The 17,229-nt window shown below is 37.0% G+C and overlaps 1 protein-coding gene and 1 long non-coding RNA gene across 4 annotated transcripts in view; one reads left to right on the forward strand and one right to left on the reverse strand.

Moving 5' to 3' along the window:
• Positions 1 to 727: 727 nt before the first annotated feature.
• Positions 728 to 17,229, reverse strand: part of LOC136835007 (uncharacterized) — a 34,234-nt gene continuing 17,732 nt past the window's right edge. The window contains exons 1-3 of one of the 2 annotated variants that reach the window (XR_010851953.1): positions 7,167 to 7,247; positions 1,605 to 1,667; positions 728 to 1,331 (exon numbers count right to left, since the gene is read on the reverse strand). This is a non-coding gene — a long non-coding RNA (uncharacterized lncRNA). Of the gene's footprint in view, positions 1,332 to 1,604; positions 1,668 to 7,166; positions 7,248 to 17,229 lie in introns of those variants that run through there. The other variant, XR_010851954.1, reaches the window with a different exon arrangement.
• LOC136835006 (uncharacterized) overlaps positions 13,187 to 17,229 on the forward strand; it is a 49,021-nt gene continuing 44,978 nt past the window's right edge. Inside the window, exon 1 of one of the 2 annotated variants that reach the window (XM_067098018.1) lies at positions 13,187 to 13,392. The gene's annotated coding sequence lies outside the window, so the exon portion shown is untranslated. Of the gene's footprint in view, positions 13,393 to 13,456; positions 13,897 to 17,229 lie in introns of those variants that run through there. The other variant, XM_067098020.1, reaches the window with a different exon arrangement.

The raw sequence follows: 17,229 nt of genomic DNA on the forward strand, positions 1-17,229 counted from the left end.
TAAAACTGTAGGAAGGCAATCTGAGGCTGTACTAGCAGAGAGGTGAAGGGAGTGACACGCACTTCTGATTTGTTAAATCACCATTACCATTTCGTAACAATTTGGAAAGCCATAAGGTTTCATTAGTCATTCAGCTGGCTCCATCAGTTCCTAATAAAATAAATTTTTTTCACATTACGGCCATCCTCAACCGGAATAAATTTTCAGTTTTATAACGTGTATTGGCTGTTACATCACCTATCACCGTCAAACGATAAAAATTATCCACCACTGAATGTATATAACACTTATGAAATATTGGCCTCATTAATGTTTTCATCTACACTCAAACTGAAAAACTGATTACCAATTTCATGTCTCAGTGCGGTAGCAAATGACAAGGCAACAACATACTGTACTTGAGGCAAATTGTTGCAAATACCGTGGAATTCCAACTCTGAGAAAAGTCCACATTTCATTGAAATTCCCACAAAAAACCCACAGATTTAATTAATAATTGCACGTGGTAATTTTCCCAACAAACCTGTGAAATAATCCCGTGAAGTGGCGACATGTCAAACTTTCACTGCTCTTGCTTCTATTTACTGACCTTTCTGGGGGAACCTAGTCAGGAGAAGGAGCCGATAACACCAAAAAAATAACGATTCTTATGTCCATGTGCTGCCCATAAAACTGTTAAAAAATAGTAAATTAAAACTACTTAAAAGGCAACACAAAAATATTACAGTGCAAAAATATACTTTTTATTTGTTATAAAAGTCACTATATATACTGTAAATGATAGTAGCAACTTACAATTGTCAAATGTGACAATTGGTCTTCAATGCATAATAATCTGCCACTTCCTTTTTAAGAATGCTTTTGGAAAATTAGTCATAACATAAAAAATATGAGCAAGCTCTTAAACCTACTAATAGTTAAGTATAAGTCCTTTCTAATGTACGTCAAAATGTTGTTAACAGACTAAATATCGTATAAAGATGAAAAAAAAAAATTAAAATGGAACCGATTACAGTTATATAACTTGTAATTAAAAAACATTCAAGCCGAAATCACATCCTTATCCATGTTATTATGAAGTGAAAAGGCATCAACTAATCTCATATTAACGAATGCCTGAAAATTTTCTTTTCCCCTAGGATGCATCCTGGGTTCCTTGGGTTAAATGATAATGTACATAAGAAGAAGGATGTCCGTAAGATTAGCACTTCTTCGAAGATGAAATCTCAGGTTCAAAATTCTATTTGGTCTTCCTCCACCTCCCGTTTAACCGATTTATCTTGGCAGGACTGAGGTGGTGCCACACCTCGTCTGGGCCGTCCAGTAATCCACTGAAACAGAAAGATATTTAGGATGTATAGGCCTATACATCGTCCCTAAACTCACATGTCAACGTGTATCTTTTTTGCAAAGTATCGCAACAAGAACAACATCTTGAAAAATTAAATCTACCCAGTAAAATAATGACTGAAACGCCACCTGTAGCAGAGAGAGAGAGAGAGGAAAGACTGGGATTATTTGTCAAACGAAATGCCATAAATTGAATTTTTTTAGGTGGAGGGCGATTTGCCTATATTTACTAAAAACCAAAACTTCAAACTCACCCGGTATAGGATGCTCCAAGCGCAGTACAAAACCAGGCAGTTCAGCAACAACCCAATAAAACCCTGAAAACAAAATCATGTTAAGTTTACATAAATGTTCCTTTACAAAAGCAAACGCTAGTACTATGGCTCCATCGAACATCACTGTTCACGGCAACCGCTCAAATTACGGATTAACCCTCTCTCTTCATCGACACCACAGCTTTCTTTTATCCTCTTCTCCAGATTTCGGTCCTGGGCACGTTCTCCCCAATCATTTAGTTTGCACTCATATGAATAACACTGCAATGTGTAAGAAGTGGCGTATTTCGCCTTGAACTGCTAGTTTAAGTTACAAAACTGCATGAGTTTCGTTATCACGTAACTATAGTAGAATACAGTTATCGATAAAATTGGTTTTTACTATCAGTCAAACATTTCCTGTGGCACCCATGGGGATGCATAGGGCCTCAATGAACGCGCGCCAACACATTCTGTTCTGGGCTAACTCCTCAAAATCTCCCCAAAACTCATCTACTTCCCGCCTCATTATCCTTAACCACGTCTCCTTTGGCCTACCTCTACCTCTTCTACTAAGGGCAACCCACCCTGGTGCATCTCGTACTATCCCCTGTCTTCTATACACATGGCCTATTCACTTCCAGCGTGAAAAAGGTTAAGTATATCTTAGTTTAACCAGACCACTGAGTTAATTAACAACTCTCCTAGGGCTGGCCGGAAGGATAGATTTATTTTACGTGGCTAAGAACCAACTGGTTACCTAGCAAAGGGACCTACAGCTTTTTGTGGAATCCGAACCACATTATACCGAGAAATGAATTCTATCACCAGAAATAAATTCCTCTAATTCTTCATTTGCCGGCCGAAGACTCGAACTCATGCCTAGCAGAGTGCTATCCGAGAACTCTACCGACTTGTCCAACGAGGAACTACTTCCAGCGTGAGAACCTAACATAGCCTACTCATCAACCAGCTGCAACCCCGTTACTGCTCTAATTTTGCTATTTGATATCCTATCCCTTCAATTAATTCCTAATATTCTTCTGATCCCCTTATTTTCAAATGCTAAGAATTTATTATTCGAAGTCACTGTACTGTACCATGACTCACGCCCATAAATCAAAATAGTCATAACCATTACTTTATAAATTTTTATTTTTGTATATGCACAGAAAAACTGCTATTATTCCAAATATTTTTAAGCATTCCCATTGCCTTATGAGCCTTTTGTAATCCTTCTATAATTCTTTCCTCAGAAAACCATCCTTATTTAAATAAGTACCTAAATATTTAAATTATCCACTTGCTTTAGAACCATGCCTTCAGTTAGACAATCCTGTGCATTTTCAATATCCGTATTCATGATTTAAGTTTTTCCACTATTTACAACCAAAACAACCTTTCAACCTTCACAATTCAACACTCTCTGCATCTTTTCTGCCTCGTATATCAAAACTATACTATCAGCATAATCCAAGTCAAGAAGTTCCCATTTTCTCCCCAGAGTATACCGGCATCCGTTTCTCTTTTAACCCTTCTTATAACGTAATCCACGACCAATACAAACAACAGAGGAGACAGAATGCCACCCTGAATCACACCAGACTTAACTTCAAATGGATCACTCAAACTACCATCAACCATCACTTTACAAGATGTGCCCTCATGTATGTTCATAATAACCCTCACAAACTTTTCCGGTAGGCCTATTCCATAATGCCTCATTATTTTTCCCGTAGTCCATCTCGAAATACTATCAAAGGCCTTTTCAAAATCAACAAAACAGACTTAACGGAGTTTTCATTTCATTAACTTGCTGCATTAAATGCCTAACTATGAAGATCTAATCACTGCAACCCCGCCCCTTTCTAAACCCGGCCTGTTCATCGCTCAGAGTACCTTCAACCACTGGCTCCAACCTATTCCACAATACTCTACTGAAAAATTTCAAGGCTACAGGTGACAAAGTGATTCCTCTCTAATTACCATAACTACTCAGATCTCCTTTATTTGGAACTTCCAACCTGATGGTACTATCTCTGTCACCCATATCTCATTAAATATTTCCGGAAATAAACCATCCTCTCCTGGTGCCTTATAATTCTTTAACTGCTTTGTTGCCTTAACTACTTCTTCTAGCCTGATCTCACCTTCATCAATATTTAAATCTTCCTGAGCAGGCGGTATATCCTCCTCTGGGGCGACTGATTTGTTAAGAACTGTCTCAAAGTGCTCTTTCCATCTATGGTATTTCTGATTTCAACATTTTTGGTCAATAAATTACCTTCCATATCCCTGACTGGTATGTCCTTAAGCTTACCAGCACCGCCACTCAGCTCTCAAATTGCTTTATATGCTATCCTTTGACTCTGACCATCATTTCTATTCATTAATTTTTCAGTTTCTGTAGGTCCCGTTGCTAGGTAACCAACTGGTTCTTAGCCACGTAAAAATAAGTCTAATCCTTCGGGCCAGCCCTAGGAGAGCTGTTAATCAGTTCAGTGGTCTGGTAAAACTAAGATATACTTAGCTTTTCTGCAACATTTTCATTAACAGATCTTCTTTTATATCTCTTAGTTAGTCTTTTAACTTTTGAATCCAAACTCAAGTTTTTACAAAATTAGTGTAAAAAAGAAAAACCTAATTATACGTCTAAAAAAGAACTTTTTAGGATGAAAGGGCTCTGGACCGAAGCTTCTTGGGCACCTCAGAAAAGAATCTCCGTGGTGTTGGAGAAGAGGTTGAGGGGGTGGGTGAAAATGCCTAAAATGCCTGTTTGAATGACAGTTAGTAGTAAGTGCCATGAGCGCGCGTGTATTCTGCGTCAAAAATACCTATTGGTTGAAACTAAACGGATTTGCTTTTTCCTGTAATAAATAGAAAAGGTTAAACACCAAAATCTGTGGTAAGAAGAACAAGAGTAGCTGAACAAAACGACTGAGTGATTGATTATATTTCTGTCAAGTGGCATCGCAAGGGATTGCTGTCATCGACGTCAGAAATAATTAGTAAGGATAAAATGGGACGAAAAAGCTATCCGAGATTCAACAATATTATGGTACTAATTTGTTTTGTTCAGTAAATTATTTTCTCCAGCCCGTGCACACCAACCCCCACCACACACACACACACACACACACACACACACACACACACACATACATATATATATATATATATATATATATATATATATATATATATATATATATATATATATAAAATTCCTGCAGTTTTTCCTCATAATCTGAAATCAAACTTTCCTCCCATAATTTACTCCTACAAAGCTCATTCATACATCTTGACGAAAGCCTCGACAATCGAATGACGTGTGTATCTTCCAAACACCACACTATTCGCAAATCTTTTCATTCAAACCTTTCTGCTTACCCTCGTCCGTTCGTTTTTCCCTATCTTCATGACCGTTCATTACACTGTTTACGAGACAAGTCTGATCAATACATAAGAAGGTACTGTATGGCTCATACCACTGACGTCTGCTTTAAAATAAAAAAATAATTACGTTTGCCTACCCGGGCAATTCATCATAGCTGATTTGTACCACGCGCTGATACTAAGGAAGCAAAATCACCTTGAAGCCAAGATTCGTTTTCCACACGGAAATATGAGAAGACTGAAATACACGTAATGCGACGAGACAAGATCTTGTTATCTGATGACCACAACTGTTACGCCTCTCTCTCTCTCTCTCTCTCTCTCTCTCTGCTCTCTCTCTCTCTCTCTCGTCTGTTGGGGGGAGAGGTGGGGGGAAGCTTGTGGCGAAAGTGCTAGCATGCTCATCTCAAACAAGCTTTAATCCTAGGTAGCTTCCAGTCAAGGAATAAATGACATGGTTGGATTTCCTTAAAAAAATCATTATGCTAATATTCACCCAGGCAATAATCGGGAACCTGCTGATCGATAACCATCAGTTGTGGCTGGCAAATGGGGTATAAGGAATGAAACAGAGAGAGAGGGAAAGTAGGGTATCATTGATGAATACTCTAAAAATATGCTTATTTACATAACTGAAAACGTGAGGAACTCGACGAGGATATCTTTATCCCAACTGGAATAGAACATTAATCAAATAGATTTCGTTCACTCCTTTATTTCTTACATAACTTAAGGCGTAAGAAATTGGCACAAAAGGGTATTTGAGAAGGAATCTCAAGACGATTCACGTACAGCATAGTCGGTATATAAATGGAGGCTTAGACCATATCTGCACACACACACACACACACACACACACACACACACACACACAGAGAGAGAGAGAGAGAGAGAGAGAGAGAGAGAGAGAGAGAGAGAGTGCTTTCGTTATTTAGCGATGCCTCACTCATATCACTTAAAGAAATCCTAGGTCTAATTCTTAGCGAAGACGGAAGCGATGTAGACCCATTTTGTTATACTCCATTGTGTCTATTAAAACTAAAAAAACAAATTAGGTCAATGGTAATGGGTCGCCGCAGCAAAATATATAGCATCATATGATTAAGCCAGGGAGGACTTCGACGAAATAATACTCGTCTCCTGATGGCCGATCTTTCATGCTAATCATTTTCTCGTTATCAGAAGCAAAATGAACTTAGTAATCAATAGACACACTTGATTTTATGAAAGACAAAAAAATGTTCTCAATGTAGGCTATAGGCTATCCTCTCTCTCTCTCTCTCTCTCTCTCTCTCTCTCTCTCTCTCTCTCTCTCTCTCTCTCTCTCTCTCTATATATATATATATATATATATATATATATATATATTATAATAATGTGTGTGCGTGTAATCTCCGTATAATTTAAACAAAGCGAAAGAAGAATGCTACATATTTCAAGCATTATTTTTACCCTTTTCTCAAACAAGCAACAATGACATGAAGTCCATGCGGACTAGGTTACGGATTAGTCCCGATGATAAGGTATATTAATCTTCTTCAAGCACCATACCTCTGAAACAATGCGTAGTTCAATAAACAATCTGTGATGCATCACAGTCTATTATACTGTACATTGGCTGGCAGTGCTTATAAAAGATAATTTTAAAAAGCACGATTAATAGCAGTAAATTGCTTGCAATTTATAGCGGCTGGCGCCGCTTGAGTAATGGAAACACACGAATAGCTAAAGTCACAAAAACATGAAAATGACAGTCGACATCACGCCACCAAAAGAAACAATGTAAAAATAAAATTTGTCTTCTCGCGAACCTACACCAACTCACAAGATGCTTCGTAAAGCCTTGCCCTTTGGCTTCTCGGCGGAAACCATTCAAGTTCATGCTTTTAGGCACTAAAGGCACCCACCCGTGATAACAGTGTAATGCAACATCTGGACACATAACAGGAAAACAGCAAGTAGGTCTGGAAACAAAAATAAACAACAAGGTCTGGACTACTCGTTATTTCTACACATAATTTAGTTTCCCAGAATTATAAACTTCATTCATCCGCCCACCAATCTCTCTCCTTCCATTCAGTTCTCTGTACTATTCAAGCATAGCTATCTATTAATAATGCAAAAAAAAAAAGTTGTGAATTAATGCAAAAAAAGGTTTTTTCTCACCATCTTGACAAATATAAAAAATGAGAACAAGATGTTTACACACGTTAGCAAAACAAGCTCCAGTGCCTGACTGAAGACGAAGGAATCCAGGGGGAACAACTCGTTCACCGATTGGTCCTTGCTTAGCAGCGTGCCAGGTGCACGATGACGTTTTCAACTGGACTCATGACATCTTTACTTTTATTCTGGAACCATTATGAAGAATCAGGGACATTAATTACCATAAATATTTCTTTTCCTGGACATTCATTGAATTAACAGAACACAAGACGGTTTTTGTTTTTATTATCAGATTTTTTCGGTTGGATCAGTAGTATTGCCACTCAATATGTCATTGCATGACGAGGTTTCCTACCTGAATTTTGAAACAGAAAATCCCGACTTCCCATAACCATAAATATCTGTTTTTCTGATTCATAACTGAATTGAATATCAGCAATGGAAGATGGGAGAAAAAGTAACAAGACAACGATTAAAAAAATAAATGCTTTCATTCTAGGCACTAACTCGCTAGCATTTCATTTGATGAGCCATTTGACTTTGTCAGACGTTTTCATGCATTCTTAAAACTTTATTTTTTTGGCATATTTTTTGGATCCAATATAATACCTTTGAAACGCTGCCATGTTAATCTAGTAAGTTCCTTTTATGCCCAGCTTCTCTGGCAAGGATAAATGTTGAGCGTGAGCAAGGAGGTCGAATCGGTGCGCGAGCGCACTTTCAAAACGCTTTAACCCTGGAGTTTGGCAGAATTGGACGTTGTTATTATAGTAACCGGATGGTGACCATCATTGAAACCCAGACGTCGTTAGGGCATCAGGTTTCCCTGACAACTGCTAAAACCTGAGACAAACTTTGCAAGGACCATGAATAGAGGAAATGGGTTAGAACGGGACAATGAAGACAGCAGTGCAAAGTGAGTCTAGCACGGCTTACATAAAAAAGGGTTGAACTTTTGAAACAGCGTTAGGCCTATAGTAAGGAAGAAAAACTTTCCAGGAAACAGTCGATTGCATCTCGATCTACCATGTTTCTGATTAATCAATTTTACACGATTAATGTATTTGCAAATCGAAACATTTATATAGGCTATTTGTAAAGATTACATGTACCATTTCACCATTTACTTTATAGGCGTATGTGGTTCTATATTGATGGTAGGAATGATAGTCTAAATTGCAAGTCAAACATTGTCATTTTCATTATAGGTATTTATTATTTTTTTTTGTCACGACTCTTATGACATTAGTTTACCTCTTAAACTGTCCTATCTTTAAAAATTAAATTTCTATACAATTCGTCTACTTTAACATATACTGAATGAAAGAAGAGCTTGAAAGGACATTACTGCCCATGCAGTGCGCCCAACTCCACAGCCCCCTTTCCTCCAAATAATAAAATAATTTATTTTTACACTGGTATAGGTCATTCAATATGTGTGTGTATATATATATATATATATATATATATATATATATATATATATATATATATATATATATATATATATATATATATATATATATATGAAATTTTATCACACCATGAGTTATGTACAATTGTAAAACTACAAATGTTTAATATCCAATTCTTGCTACTTCGGGAGCATCCCCGAAGGGGAATTTTTAAGTGATAAATGGATCGGTACTGAAGAGTCTCGATCACTCAACACAGTACCTTCCAACGACTCCAGTCGACGATAACTACTGAACCATCAAGAGAGCCAGAGGTGTAAGTGAATGCCGAATCTGCCGTACTTGTTTACCCATCGAGAGCGGGGAAATTGTATTTATAAAAAGTTTTATCACACCGTGATAAGAATTTCGTAAAAAGAGCTACTTGTTCCAAACGTACCAATTAGCTATCATGGACTCTTCAGTGCAAATCCACTTGTCACTTAAAAATTCCTCTTCTGTGATAATTCCCATTCTGGGATACTCCCGAAGTAGCGTGAAATGGACATTCAACAACATTTGTAGCTTAATGATTGTACATAAATCATGGTGTGATAAAAATTTTATAAAAAGAGCTACGTGTTCCAAACGTAAAATTGTCTTCATGATAGCCATGAGTTAATGGCTGAAACAACTGTTGACAAAAGAATATATAGTTGGAGTATTGTAACGACAAATTTTGTCTTTTTCTTCAAAACTTTAGCCTTGAAGATAAAAAACAAGTTAAAAATGCACGAAGTTTCTTCGGCGCAATCGAATTTTCTGTACAGCCGTTACAGCGTATAATCAAGGCCACCGAAAATAGATCTCTTTTGGTGGTCTCGGTATAATGCTGTATAAGCCGCGGCCCATGAAACTTGAACCAGGGCCCAGTGGTGGCCTATCCTATATAGTTGCCAGAAGCAGGATCATGGCTAACTTTTACCTTAAATAAAATAAAAACTACTGAGGCTTGAGTACTGCAATTTGGTATGTTTGATGATTGGAGGGTGGACGATCAGCATACCAATTTGCAGTCCTCTAGCCTCGGTAGTTTTAAAGATCTGAGGGTGGACAGAAAAAAGTGCTGACGGACAGACAAAGCCGGCAAATTAGTTTTCTTTTACAGATAACTAAAAAGTAGAGGAAATTTGAAAAGTGTTGCTGATTAATAGCAGAAGTATTTAACGAGATATATATATATATATATATATATATATATATATATATATATATATATATATATATATATATATATATATATATATATATATATATATACTGTATATGCATATATATATCGTTAAATGCTATATACATTTATGTACAGTATATAATCCTATCCTAGCCCTAGCCCAGAATATAGGAAATGATCAAAATGAAAAGTCTATTTTTCGCCCTCCAATGTTCAAATGTTGGAAGTGGAGAGGGTAATTTGAAAGTGGAAAAGGCAATTTGGAAGTGAAAAAGGTAATTTGAAAGTGGGAAAAAAAGTAATTTGGATCCAAAAATGTAATTTGGATCTACTATGTGTGTATGTGTGTTGGTGACAAGAATATACAAAAGAAGAGAGAGATCTGTTGATAATAAGCTAAAATCCCTGGCAACGATTTTGGGGTACGTTGTTGCGTACAGTTAGTCTTATCAATGCAAATGTAGATAAAGCGAAATAGAATTCATAAGTGAGATCGGAATGATAGGCCTATTCAACCCTGACACATCAAGTTCCTCATAAGCTTCTGAGACTAAGAAGAAAATAAAAAGAAAATAAGAAGAAAAATTAATATCTGTTGATTTTGCAGACAAAGAGTAGAATGTTAAAGAAACAAGTAAAAAATGCGCCGAAGAAACGAGTTTTCTGTGCAGCGTATAATGCTGTGTGAAACTCTCAGCCACGGCCCATGAAACTCTCAGCCGCGGCCCATGAAACTTTCAGCCACAGCCCGGTGGTGGCCTGTGTTGTTGGCACCCATAGCGGTACCAGAGGCACAATCATGGCTAACTGTAACCTTGAATAAAATAAAAACTACTGAGGCTAGAGGGCTGCAATTTGATATGTTTGATGATTGGAGGGTGAACGATCAACATACCAATATGCAGCCCTCTAGCCTCAGTAGCTTTTAAGATATGAGGGCGGACAGAGAAAGTGCGGACGGACAGACACGTAGCTATCTCAACAGCTTTCTTTTATAGAAAACTAAAAAAAGGAAAGATGCAGTTAAGGCCTAGTGAGGGATATAAGTCGCAGACAGCATATTTATGAAGATGAAAAGTTACGAAGTTTAAGAAGCTTTCACCAAAAGTTATTATTTGTGATGAATCGACTGAGGAATCAAAGGAAGATCTTGTGAGAAACCTGACTGCAAGAAATGAACAGTTGCAGTATGTCGACCATATTGAGAGCATGATTTCAGAGTTTTCCTTTTTAAATAATTTGCTAGAAATACGAGACATTCCATAAGATCACGGTGACTGACATGTTTTAAATATTACAGAAAGAGATTCGAACTGAAATATGAAATTTAGGCCAAAGGCAAAGTGCTGGGAATTACGAGGTCATTCAGCGCTGAGAATAAGGTTGAAACAATTGTAAGGAGAGGGTGAAAAGTAAAATGGAAGAACGAGAATATGAACGGAGGTATAGTAAAGGGAATGAAAGAGGTTGCAGCTACGGGCCGAAGGGACGCTGCAAAGAACCTTATGTAATGCCTACAGTGCACCGCACTATTCCCCTACGAGAAGAGGAAGAGACTGGGAGGATTAGAAACACAAGAAAAAGTTAAGAACATCTTAGTTTAACCAGACCACTGAACTGATTAACAGCTCTCCTGGGGCTGGCCCGAAGGATCAGATTTATTTTAACGTGGCTAAGAACCAACTGGTCACCTAGCAACGGGACCTACAGCTTATTGTGGAATCCGAACCACATTAAGACGAGAAATGAATTTCTATCGCCAGAAATAAATTCCTCTAACTCTTCATTGGCCGGTCGGAGAGTAGAACGCTGGGCCAACAGCGTGCTGGCCGAGAGCTCTACCCACCCCTCCAATGAAGAAACACAAGAAATAAGACATAAAAAATTGAGACCTTATTAATGGAAAAAAGTTTGCTGTATCAGCACTTTCCGAGGAGTAGTTTGGTCTGTGCTATGGTGCCAAAATCGTTGCAATATTTGCAACAAGATCACACTAGTTTTTCCTTTTACTTCCCCTTGCTTCTTCCTAATGAACACCATATTCTTTGGAAGCTTGAATTTCAAGCCAATGGTAATAATAATAATAAATAATAATAATAATAATAATAATAATAATAATAATAATAATAATAATAATAATAATAGTACTTGTCTCTAGGACTGAGGGGAAAAAAGTATATCTTAGTTTTACCAGACCACTGAGCTGATTAACAGCTCTCCTAGAGAGGGCTGGCCCGAAGGATTAGACTTATTTTACGTGGCTAAGAACCAATTGGTTACCTAGCAACGGGACCTACATCTTATTGTGGAATCCGAACCACATTATAGCGAGAAATGAATTTCTATCACCAGAAATAAATCCCTCTAATTCTTCATTAGCTGGCCGGAGACTCGAACTCGGGCCTAGCGAGTGCTAGGCAGCAACTCTACCGACCCGCCCAACGAGGAACTCTAGGACCGAGGGGAGAGGAGCGCGAATCTTTGTCTCTAACCCATTTACGAGGATTAAAATGGAAGAGCTGGTAAAATTCTTAGTTTCGAGCATATATATATATATATATATATATATATATATATATATATATATATATATATATATATATATATATATATATATATGAGCTTTGTATTCACAGTGGTAAACATACTGCAGATGCGAGAATCAGAATAAACTTTAAATACTCAAAGTTAGTGATTGTTACGTCCATGAAGTATCTGTGAAATGTAAAGTACTCCATTCTTGCTGCATTTGTTTATTATGTCCAATTTTGGATAATACCCTCTTCTAACCCTGGCCCGAAGGTACAAGAAAACTAGAACATATATTGGGGCTTACCTACGGAGGCAGAAAGGTTATAATAATTAGGAAAACCAGAAGCAGGGCGAAGATTCCAAAGCTTAGAGAAAAGATAAGAGAGTCACTGGACCGTATCATCTAATAATTACCGAGTTCCACGCAGTAAATGTTATAAGAGGTAGTTTGATGGGTGTTACATTGGCCACCTGAGAGTAGGCAGAATCCTCCCCTTTAGCTAAACAGAACTTTGACCGAGATTATCCAGTCATTTGCCTCTCTTAATTTTTTAAAGCTTTGTGGCCATTATCAACACTAGTCGCAAAAGCATTTTTTTTCGGTAAAATAATGCCATTCAATATTGGCAACTACTGATGAAATCATTTCCTCCTCATACTATGCGCTAATTCTGTATTGTCCCAATTCCAGTCAAAATACAGTTTTATTCTAGTCGTAAATCTGAATTCTTTATTTTGCTCTTCGTAGCCCTAGCGAAGACCTCCGCATGTGAGCAAACCCCGAAGAACTTGACTGAAGTCAAGGAGGGCGGAGCCTGAGGGGAAATCAAGTTTATATATAAAGACCGTAGCCAATGCCCCATGGTCGTCAGTAGCGTGTTGGCTTCGATAGTGTTCGTGTGTAAGTTGGTCCTGCGTGTATGGTTAACCCGCCTGAGGCTGCATATGTGACGGAGCCTGGACCACGCCCCTTTTTTGAAATACTCCCCTGAGAGGCACTGAAAGATAACGCACCTGGGGAAAAAAGACTTTACTGCCTCGCTGTGACAACGCTATTGAGACGTCAGTTAGTTTCTTTTGTTTCTGTAAGGTTTTTGATGACTGCGACGCTAGGCCAATAGAGTTGCGATGAGAAAATTTTATTGTCATCAATGGTACTTAAAAGTTTAGGACATTTTGATTATAGATAGTTCCAGAGCGCGTGAACGTTATTATCACGAACTTCAGAAATTTTCTTGTCATCGTTAAAAGACGTCGCTGATTTCGTCATTGTATGTGATACTGAAATTGTTCGCATTTCCAGTTTTATTTTAGGTTATTTTAGAGCTCACCGAGCATTTTCCTATATAAAAAAAACGTATATAATAACTAAAAATAATTAGCTCCGTATAATCACAGAGTACGACTATATAAATGCTAAGAGCTGAAAAAGGAAAATAAAAAAAGTCGAAAAAACGAGTTGAAAGAGAGTACTAACATGGCGCCAAGAATGCGGAGACCCTCGTAACTGCACCAAGAGAAGCCATAAAGATCATTTTGTCCCTTGGTGGGATAGAGCAAATACGTCGAGGTAATTACGATTTCAGAAAAGGATGTTGTTTGTTGGTCGTAGGTGAGTGGGATGCAATATAGCCTCGCTTTGAGCATCTCGGCCACTGATAGGGAAAACTGCCTCATGTGATACACACACACATACATACATACATACATATATATATAATATATATATATATATATATATATATATATATATATATATATACATATATATATACAGTATATATAGATATATTATATATATAATAATTATGTTGTAAGGATCTTCTAAATGGCATTCGGGTCGTTTCGTCCGTAAGTCATTTAGGCCGTAAGCACGTTTACGTGCAAAATGGATGCCGCGTTTAGTACCATCCCCTTGGGGATGTACGTAAAACATCAAATAATAATGGTAACTACCATAAACATAACGGTAAATAACATAAACATAACGGTAAATACCATAAACATAACGTCTTACATTGTTTTGGATGTTACGGCCTAAGTGACTTACGGCCGAAACGACCAGCACCGTTCTAAATGTAATGGCCTGATTCGACCACTACACACTTTATACTGTCAATATCGCTTTCAATATTCGCTTATCTGCGATAACGTCCACAATGGGTGGAATAATACGCCGAATACAACCACTTAATGTGCAAGACTATTCAAGGGGGAGAAATAAACACTGACAAAAAGAAAAATCACTTAATATTTAATACATGACTCAAAGACAGAAATGACGCCTGAACCTCTTAATTATACACAAATAAATCAGAATCCAATTACCCTTATCATACCATACCCAAAACACTTACGCTACTAAAGTAATTAATTAAATCAACAAGGACAACATACTGACAGTATTATACACTGCTTTCTACTTTACTTGTTCAGTTCTCTTGTGACTCATCTCGTCTCCCATCCTATCATCGTTTCTTATTTTCGCTCTCAAATGTGAATCAAAAGCTTCAGTTTTCCACCATCCATATTCATCTCTCTCTCTCTCTCTCTCTCTCTCTCTCTCTCTCTCTCTCTCTCTCTCTCTCTCTCTCTCTCTCTATATATATATATATATATATATATATATATATATATATATATATATATATTTTGAAGCGTAAATGTATATATATAAATATACATATATATACATATACATACATACATACATATATATATATATATATATATATATATATACCTATATATATGTATGTATGTATGTATATAGATGTATGTATGTATATATGTATATTTATATATATACATTTACAACTTCAAGTATATATATGCATACATATACTATATATATATATATATATATATATATATATATATATATATATATATATATATAGAGAGAGAGAGAGAGAGAGAGAGAGAGAGAGAGAGAGAGAGAGAGAGAGAGAGAGAGAGAGATGAATATGGATGGTGGAAAACTGAAGCTTTTGATTCACATTTGAGAGCGAAAATAAGAAACGATGATAGGATGGGAGACGAGATGAGTCACAGGAGAACTGGAACAAGTAAGGTAGAAAGCAGTGTACGTGCAAAAAATATGAAGAAGAGGAGTGGAGAGTCTACGAAAGCAAAGGTGGAAACTTACAAAGGGTTTGTTTGAGCCAACACACCTTTATAGGAAAGGAGTGTAGGCTGAATGTAAATGAAAGAGAGCAGGTGGAAGCTGTAGGGAGCAAACGTTTACACACTAGGCCTACGGTTGGCTAAAGAACTGAAATGGTGAGAAATGAAGATTATATATATATATATATATATATATATATATATATATATATATATATATATATACATATATATATATATATATATATAATTGGGGAAAAAGCAACGCAAGTGAAAGTGTGAATGAGAACATTTTTACATGGTTTGGTCATGTGGAAGAACTGGAGGACTACAGGATGACAACAAGAGTCCATTAATCCTACGTGTTACGGAGGAGGGGGGAGGCCTAGAAAGGGTTAGATAGATGGTGCAATAAACGCACTGCAAAGGAAAGCCTTCATATCCAGCAAAATCCTGAGTGCTTGCAACACGGGTTCAACATGCTGCAGGTAAATCGTCTGTTTGGTGGCATGAAGTGGCTTCTGTTGCGGAAGTGTACTGCACAGGGTACTGATCTGTGATACAACAACTGAAGTGTAAATGTGGCAGTGACTGGCGTCTTTTTTTTATGCTCTCCGGAGCTGGTTACTAGAAGCCTTCCGGGACTCTGACTCACTCACTACAGTCTACGAACTACCAAGTGCATAACTCACTGCTGCAGTTTGAAGAGGCACAATATCTTTTTCAGGGAACAGCCCTAGTTCGGGATCGATCTCGTGACTTTCAAGGGCGAATCTAGTAACGACAGGACCATTGAATCTTAAACAGCGATGAAACTCTGACACGCAATACACACTCACGCACTATATATATATATATATATATATATATATATATATATATATATATATATATATATATATATATATATATATATATATATATATATACACGGAAAATAAATGACCACTCTTGCATCGGTATGCCAGATATGACAACAGCTGCAAAGCCACAAAGCAAAATCAGTACGAAGAGTCAACACGAAAACCGCACTATACCAACCTAACGAGCCCAAAAGTATAAACAAACACGAATAGAAGTCAGGTAGATTAACGAGATCAACTCTGAAACCAAGTAACAAGGAAAAAACTTGAAAAAAACAGTGTATATAAAAAAGGAAAATATCTGGCGAGCATCACCATCAAATAAAGAAAGTTGAAAATCCCTCGCGATTGTCATGAGTGGAATTTTCATTAACATTCAAGTGCTAAGTTGAAATCTCGAGTGTTAAGTGAATGCTTGGGATAACCAGTGTCCTACTTTCGATTTCAGTAACGAGTCGCTGTTTTATATAACTGTTCAGATCTTTTAGTTCTGCTAAGAGGCTCGTCCTAATGATCAAATATTGAGCCTAAATTATAAAAGCAAAGGATTCTTTCGCACCGTTGTTGGGAAGAATCCAAAAAAGAAGGATTAAACAGTAATAAATTATTTCTTTTGTATCGATTTCTCAGGATGGAAAATTCCCAAGTGAAAAAATAATACTAAAAAATATTAAATATATTAATATTATCTTTAAAGAAACATGCAAGTACAATGTCTTCATCACAATAAGCCTACGTTGGAGATGACTGAAATTTATAAAATGTTTGTGTATCGTATGTTTCTTGTGCTCTAAATGCATCCGAGGCGACTCACACGTAACAAGCAGTCACGTGGAAATTGCCATATTCGAGATTTTCCGGAAGATAAAGCGTAAGACAAAAACTGTTCTCCATTTACTCCGAGATTTGCCGAA

This window comes from Macrobrachium rosenbergii, chromosome 54 (genome assembly GCF_040412425.1).
Source record: "Macrobrachium rosenbergii isolate ZJJX-2024 chromosome 54, ASM4041242v1, whole genome shotgun sequence".
NCBI lineage: Eukaryota > Metazoa > Arthropoda > Malacostraca > Decapoda > Palaemonidae > Macrobrachium > Macrobrachium rosenbergii.